Source organism: Mya arenaria, chromosome 6 (assembly GCF_026914265.1).
Source record: "Mya arenaria isolate MELC-2E11 chromosome 6, ASM2691426v1".
Lineage (NCBI taxonomy): Eukaryota > Metazoa > Mollusca > Bivalvia > Myida > Myidae > Mya > Mya arenaria.
Genome location: NC_069127.1, coordinates 40,097,643 through 40,106,415, shown reverse-complemented (window position 1 = coordinate 40,106,415; position 8,773 = coordinate 40,097,643). Strand labels below are relative to the sequence as shown.

Here is an 8,773-nt window from a genome sequence, read left to right as displayed (position 1 = left end):
TATTTTCAACTTTATGTTCCCATTATGATAGCCTTGATTATTTTGTTTAACTTACAAGTAACTCTCTAAAAACAATTTCACATTTAAAATGTCATCCTTTATTCAGTTTGAAATTATATTAAAAAATAATATTATTTTGCGAATTTAATTGCGTTGTTAAGATTGCACGACTGTTTTTACTGATTGTAAACCAATTAGTTATCTTTATTTCCGCCTATGAAAGAACATTATACTTCATCCTAGCGGTAATAAACTTGTTCAGTCCGTAAACTTGAGTGGGCGTTTATACTATTGGCCCCGATCCCCGATAGAGCCACTCCGGCATTTAAACTTCCCGTTCTCAGCGAGAATATAACGTTAGCGGGTTAAATGGCGGTGTTTACTTCCTGATATCGTACAAAAATCGCATAAGTATCGAATTATTAGTGATATTATCGCCTTTCATAAGGTAAAGACAGATGAAAACAATTCCATTTAATGACAGACAATGATTCATCGGCTAATGCGTGGCCTGAAGATGAATACTCGGACACTATTAATGATTCGGTTTGAAAATCAAAATGATCAACGACAAACAAATCAAAAATGTTTGGCAGCCAATCCTGACTAAGTTTCAGGTGATGTTAACATTTTCCAGGACTAAATCATGCCTGAACACTGTGTGTGAAGTGATGTGAGAATGGAATGCTGATCCAGAGAACAACTAGCCCAAGGGTCGATGGGCGTTTTAATTGTGAATGACAGTAACAGTTTAAATTGACTCATTATGCGATATGAGAAGCTTTCATATCTGAGTATTTTCCTTGTGAAAGCATAATTGTGGATGGTCGTCTCGACGTAAAACAGTACAGAATGACTGGAATGAAAGATTCAAATCCATGGAAAGTGTTGATGGCTGCCTACTCTTTCAACGCTGATGCTGGAACTTCAACATTTATGTTTACAAGCGTGCAACACTGTGTCACAGGTATTAAAAATAAATTAATTATGCATTTCCACATCAAAATATTCATTCCAATAATAAAATTATATTCTATGTTTAACTTTAAATCCCAAATCTATTTTCAGATGGATTTACCTCTATTTTCTGTCAGTTAATTTCTTAGATTTAGGAGGGTTCGCCAGGGTTTATGGCTTGTTGGGTCCATCTTGCCTTTCAGGCTAATGAGGCTAATTACCAACACACGTTAAATGCAACATTATGCCTTAAGGCCAAATAAAAATACCTCCATTTCCGGTAACCCGACGGACCCTATTTTTTCCTCGCCGACCCTTAGATCTTTTTTAGGCATTAAAGTAATAAATCATAAATTAAATATATCATCGTTATTTTCGTTGTTTCCCTGTCTCTGTTCCCGGAGAATAAACTTTCATTCCTGATATGTATTACCGAGACATTTGTCAACAGGAAAACAAATTGGCGGAGTTCGGTCTGTCCAAGGCCTAAAAAAAAAATACATTTGGTTCGGGTTACCCGACCCTACCTACGGAATAGGCGCCGACCCCACTGTTTTTATAGTCAGTTTGAAAAAAAAATGAAAAACTAAAAAAAAAATGAAAAAAAAATTTTTTTCGCTTTTTTTTTATTGCTTTTCAATATGTAGTTTAAACCTTAAATGCTTATACAGAAGATAGCTTTAACACCATTCTCCAATGATGAAAATGATATTCTTATATAAAGCCTAATAAAAAAAAAAAATAAAAAAAAAAAAAAAGCCTACCTACCCTACCTATTTTTGAAAAGGATGTAACCCTAACCAAACAATTTTTTTTTTTAGGCCCAATGTCTTGGTAAACACTTGTTTATGGTCCAAACATGTGATTGATCACAGGAGACACATTTTTCTGCCTTTATGATGAAAATATTTAGGATATACGGAAGTTCGGGTGTTATTTATCCATGTTCAAAATGAAACTCTTTTTTTTCTTACGATTAGGCTTTGCGTATATCATGCAGGCTAGCTACCAGGTTCCAATACACATTTCATTAATCATAACATTAATTTATCCGTAATTATCAATGGTTATTTATTTCGCCTAATTTAAATCCCATAAACTGAAATCCAAACACCTACGAAAGTCAACAACACATTTATTTGAAAGAAATACTGTAATGTTTGACTGATGGTGTGCCGGGATTATTTCATCCAATTTCGTTAGTGACTCTCCCCAACTCCTCGCATAGTTAATTGGCATTAGGTGTTAAATACAAGTAACCAATTACAATCAATGGCATTATTGGGCTTCAATTTCAAGTAAGCTATGATGTGTTAATTGATGTTGGTACTCCATTTGTAATTTAATGATGTAAAAATTTCATGCAGCACAAAACATTGCATCGTTTTTTACAAAATTCTGTCAAGTCTAAATTTTGGCCAAGGATTGCAACTTTAAAATACAAGCAAATCTAAAATGGTTCACCCTGTGTAGAAGCAGAAAATGACAAAGCCTTCTATAGACTGAGAAATATTTTTTTATCATTTCTGTCAAAAAGTAGTTTAGAAATTATTGTCAGTTTTTTGTTTGTTAATATTAGTTTTGACCCGTCATGGCCGTGGTGACTCATATGAGAACCCTGTTGAAGTAACGTTGTCCCTCACCCTGACATTGCAATTGAGTATCAGAAATGAAGAATGCCAATTTAAGATAAGGTTTCGATTGTAAGTTTAAGTTCATTTTTACTTGAATAACAAACCATTTCGTCTATGAATTTCAACATGTCTAAATGCAAACTCCTCATGCCTCCTACAAGTCTGCCGATCTCATTGTTCAAATACATGCGCATGTGGGTGAAGGTGAAGCTCGCAATATTGTCGTTGTAATATGATTGAATTTAGAGGTCATTTTTTCCTACTGAGTAGACTGTAGTCTCCTATCTGAATGAATGAGTGCTTGATATATTACTTTATTGCATTTAACGATTACTTTTAGTATGATCGCATGATTTTTATAATTCCCGTTTGTCCAGGGTGTCCATGTTTTAAACATGTCACCGGGTACATCAGTTAAACATTACAACTCACTACCATGTGAAATTGTTCAGTAAAAACACTTTGTGGAATACAAAAACATATGAAAAACAACCATTTTTTAGTTGGACTGAATATCAGGTTAGTTTAGCTAATAATGCAGGAAAAGACACCATTTGCACTACAGTTGTAGGTAAATCTCGACTTAGGGAGGGGACACACCCCTCCAAAACCAACCCTTTAAGTCAGTTCCGACAAGCCTTAGGCAAATCCTGGCGGAAACCCTGTTTAGTACTGTACTCATTATGTTACAATATTAAGTAAAGCAGGCCTCTACCTTAAAGGTAGCCTGAGGCTACCATTTTTTCAGTAGAACTAATCATTTCTTACATTTTGGTATAATTTTCAGCAGCGTTTTATAAAATAACTATGATTTTTTAACAATAATACTGATGTTAAACTAAATTAAAGCTGGACTCTCACACATTGACTGTTTTAACAACTTTTTTTAATTTTGTCTTTTAATTTGTGAATTTTGGTGTAAATATTCCGGAAACCAGTGTTGTAAGACTACTGACAAAAAATCATGCAAAAATTGGCTCATTTCAAGACAAAAAAAAGTTGTCAAAACAGTAAATCTGTGAGAGTGCAGCTTTAAGCTAGGTATAATTCTCAGCCGTGTTGTGAAAAACACCACCTATTGTTTGCTTCCCTTGCTTAAAATTGTGAAGGGAAGTAACTGCTGCGTGATTTGTGTACAGTACAGGTTTTGATCTCAGCATTTTTGCAATATTAAAAATTCCTGATCAATTTGTTGACTACATTCATGACTGTCACTTTTATCCGGTAAATCCCCATCTTTAATTTTCGGAAAATTTAAAACTCTTGGTAGTCACTTTTTTATTAAATAATGTTGCAAAAAATGCTGTATGTTTAACCCATAAATAGGGCTACCAAATAACTGGTTGGACCACAAGCGTTTTAAATTTGGTAGTCCTGCTGGCTACCTGATGGAATGGGTTAAGGCCTGTTAAGCCATGAAATTTTAAACTAAAGTAGTATTGATGTGTTCATTTTTACCCCTTTTTTTTTTTGCAGATACATGTAGCTGTTGGTTATCGAACTGACAAAAGATCATGCCAGAAAGGATCATCTCTGTCTACACAAATTATTTCTACAAGAGCCTCAAGCCAGCCCACTTTCAGTCAATGAAAGACATGTACATCGTATATATGTGGAACTATGCGGACTTACCTTAATGGGTACCCACAGGATATAGTGAAGACAAAAGTGGAGGCACTTAGACTTCTACAGGTGTGGTCACTATGAGTGACAGCAATGTGGAAGTAAGATAGCAAAATGATGTTCTTCCTATCCAGAGGAATCTTCAGCACAACTCTTGTCAACAAAGAATCTTCAGAACAACTGGTGTCAACAAAGAATCTTCAGCACAACTCGTGTCAACAAAGAATCTTCAGCACAACTCATGTCAACAAAGAATCTTCAGCACAACTCGTGTCAACAAAGAATCTTCAGCACAACTAGTGTCAACAAAGATGAGCAAGCAACACCTGAATCGAACACCCTCTTTGCATCAAAACAAACAATATATTGGCAGTATTGATTGCAATTACTAGGACATTCATTTGAACATACATGATTGGGCATCCAGACGTTTTCCCCATTCTCCCACTCTGCATTTATTCATTAAATAAATGAGTTTTATATATTTGTTTCAGCAACAAACAGATAGATACAATATTTGCCTAATTCATATTTTTTGGTAAAGTCTTTTGAGTTTTAATTTTTATACCCCAACCACTGACTTGGTTTTTGGGGATATGTTTGTAGGTATCACTTTGTCCTGTCTGGCTGTTCTGGGACATGTCTATTTCTCTCCATAACTCCATATATACAAATATGAAATATATATATATATTCAAACTTCATACACATCAAGACTGTGTTTGCACAAGAAACATTATTTTGTGCTATTGCCATATGATTATTTCAATAATTTTTACTTCTCTCTATATATTTTTATCCCCCGCCGAATCGAAGATTTCGGGAGGGGGATATTGTTTTGGCGTCGTCCTTCCGTCCATCCGTCCGGTACCATATCTTGGTAGGCATTGATCAGAAAATGATCAAACTTGGTCAGAATGTTCCCTTTGATCATATCTCGACCACTTTTAAAAGTGGGTCGCATGGGATCAAAAACTAGGTCAGTAGGTCAAATCTTAGAAAAATCTTTGGAACATACTAGAGGCATTATACAAGGTCAAATATTCATGAAATAAATCAGAATGTTTTCCTGGATGACACTTTGGTCGGAAATAAAACTGGGCCACATATGGTCAAAAATTAGGTCACTAGGTCAAATCTTAGAAAAATCTTGTCCGGAATCATATCATGGTAATGATTGGTCAAGTTATGTTAAAAATTGGTCATGATGTTAACCTTGATGAAATATGGACCACTTAAAAAAGTGGATCACATGGGGTCAAAAACTAGGTCAGGAGGTCAAATCTTAGGAACATATTAGAGGCATTATACATGGTCAAATATTCATAAAACTTAATTAGAATGTTTTCCTTGATGAAATCTTGGACTTATTTAAAACTGGGTCACATATGATCGAACATTAGGTCACAAGGTCAAATCTTAGAAATGTTTGGTCCGGAATGGAAATGATTGGTCGGATTATGTTCAAACTTGGTCATGATGTACCCCTTGATGAAAAATGGACCGCTTGTAAAAGTGGGGCATATGCGGTCAAAAATTAGGTCACTAGGTCAAGTTTTAGAAAAATCTTTGACACACATTAGAGGCAATATGTATGGTCTTTTATTCATGAAACTTGATCAGAATGTTTTCCTTGATGAACTCTTGGAGCTGTTTTAAAACTGGGTCACATGTGATAAGAAATTAGGTCACTAGGTCAAATCTTTCAAAATTCTTGTCCGAAAGCTATTTTATGGTGGTGTTTGGTCTGATTAAGTTCAAAAATGGCCAGAATGTTCTCTTAGGTTAAATTTCGACTGTGTTTTAAAATTGGGTCATATGGGTCAAAAACTAGGTCACTAGCTCATATCTTACAGAAATCTTGGGAACACTCTAGAGGCAATACATCTGCTTAATTTCCATGAAACTTAATCAGAATGCCTCGATGAAATCTTGGAATAGTTTGAAACTAGTAGGTCATGTGGGGTCAAAAATGAGATCACTGAGTGAAATCTTAAAAAAACCTTGTGGACACTCTAGAGGCTATATTTTTTGCATATATCTGGACCAATCTTCATGAAACTTGATCAGAATGTTTGCCTTGATGAAATCTTAGATTAGTTTGGAACTGGGTAACTTGGAGTCATAAACTAGGTTTCTTAGTCAATTCTAAATGTTACATTATATACAATATTTGTTTTATATTTCAAACAGTTGCAATCAAACTCAAACTCGTATATATATATTTCATTTTTTTTTTAGAAATTTTACATCAGGCAATAATGACAAAGTAAGTGAAACCACAGTATGTGAGTGAAACCGAATGTAAAGAAACAACTAACAACTCCACAAGGGTGAAATGCCAAAAGGAAACTTTTACAACAAGTGATCAATTCATTTGTAGTAATTATCAAAGGCAAAGAAATATTACTATTTTGAAAGGAAGAAATCAATAGTATTTATTCTATTCTCTCATTGTCGTTGGACGACCAAGAATTTTGTGAATTCATCTTTTGATTTAAGTTTAAACTTTGTCTATTTTAAATTTGTTTGGACAACAAAACATTTAGTATATTTAATTACTGATTAAGAATAGTTTTGAATGTTATTTGTAATGCAATGACATTGTTATTTTAGTTTAAAACTTGTTCATTTCAAATTTGTTTTGACAACAAAATATTTGGTACATTTAAATACTGATATTAAAAAGTTTGATATTAAGACCTTACAGTTTGTGGATATATATCTTCATTCGTTTTGAATTTGGCTCGGACGACCATTTTGTGATTTAACATTGTGATTTTTGACCATTTCAAATTTGTTGGGGAAGACAAAAATTCATAGTTTTTGATATTGAGTCATAAGTTTTGTTAGAACGACATAGCATTTTGTGATTTCATTTATTTTGGTTTGTAATTGTTATGGAATTTGACCATTTCAAATTCGTTAGGGTGACTTAACATTTTGGCAATTCACATTTTGATTAAAGTTAATAGCTTTAAATTAAATGCTTCAAATTATTTTCTTTGACCTAAAATTTTGTCTATTCATTTTTAAATTTAAATTATTTTTTTTCTATTTCAAATTTATTCAGACGGCAAAACATTTACTACATTTGAATACTGATTATTTTTAAGAGTTTTGAAATTTATTGGTTTCAAATTTGTTAGGACATATCCTAACATTTTGAGAATTCATAGTTAAGATATGCAATTGTTTTGAAATTTGTAAGGACAACCTAACATTTCATACTTTTGATATTCAATACTTTAACTTTATGTTTTAAATTTGTTAGGACGTCCTAACATTTTGTGATTTCATATTTTTGATTTTCAACATCTTTAACTTGGAATGGTTCAAATTTGTTAGGACGTCCTAACATTTTGGGATTTCATATTTTTGATTTTCAACATCTTTAATTTGGAATGGTTCAAATTTGTTAGGACGTCCTAACATTTTGGGATTTCATATTTTTAGTTTTCAATACTTTTAACTATGAATGTTTCAAATTTGTTAGGACGTCCTAACATTTTGTGATTTCATATCTTTGATTTTCCATGTCTTTAACTTTGAATGTTTCAAATTTGTTAGGACGTCCTAACATTTTTGGATATTTTTGATTTTTCAATACCTTTAACTTAGAATTTTCAAATTTGTTAGGACGTCCTAACATTTTGGGATATTTTTGATTTTTCAATACCTTTAACTAAGAATTTTCAAATTTGTTAGGACGTTCTAACATTTTGGGATATTTTTGATTTTTCAATAACTTTAACTAAGAATTTTCAAATTTGTTAGGACGACATTTTCTGATTTCATATCATTGATTTTCAATATTTTCAACTTTGAATGTTTCAAATTTGTTAGGACGTCCTAACATTTTGGGATATTTTTAATTTGTTAGGACGTCCTAACATTTTGGGATTTCATATTTGTGATTTTCAATGGTTTCCACTTTGAATGTTTCAAATTTGTTAGGACGTCCTAACATTTTGGTATTTCATATTTTTGATTTTCAATCATTTTTACTTTGAATGTTTCTAATTTGTTAGGACGTCCCAACATTTTTGGTATTTCATATCTTTGATTTTCAATAGGTGTTACTTTGAATGTTTCAAATTTTGTTAGGACGTCCTAACATTTTCTATTATCTTACTGTTTTTGATGGAAAATGCTATTGAATAAAGACTAAAAACTCATTTTGTTGTTGTGTTTGTTCTATTTTTCAATGAAAAAACACTCAAAATTGGCATGAAATATGCAGAAAAGCTGTCTGTGAATTGGGATTGATCGGACAATCCCTTTTTAAATTGGACGAGCTTATATTATGTTAACACAGGTATTAAGAGGTGGGTTAATGGCGGCTTCACAACAGGATTATACAAAACAAATATAATTAGTAAGGGGAATGCGGTTAGTTCAAATAGTATTATTTTTATAGCAAAACAAATAGACTTATTTGAATTAAGATGCAATGTAATCGATACAGTATTGAGATAACTAATGTAAAAATATTGAACATAATCAGAGTTATTTAAAGTGATCACGTTAAAATTACAACCTGTCAGATTTAGTGTCAT

General features: G+C 32.6%; 1 long non-coding RNA gene across 1 annotated transcript; it reads left to right on the top strand.

The window, feature by feature from the left end:
• Positions 1-378: 378 nt before the first annotated feature.
• Positions 379-8,392, top strand: LOC128239477 (uncharacterized). The gene is made up of 2 exons (XR_008261893.1): positions 379-967; positions 4,068-8,392. It is a non-coding gene; the product is annotated as an uncharacterized LOC128239477 (long non-coding RNA).
• Positions 8,393-8,773: the final 381 nt, after the last annotated feature.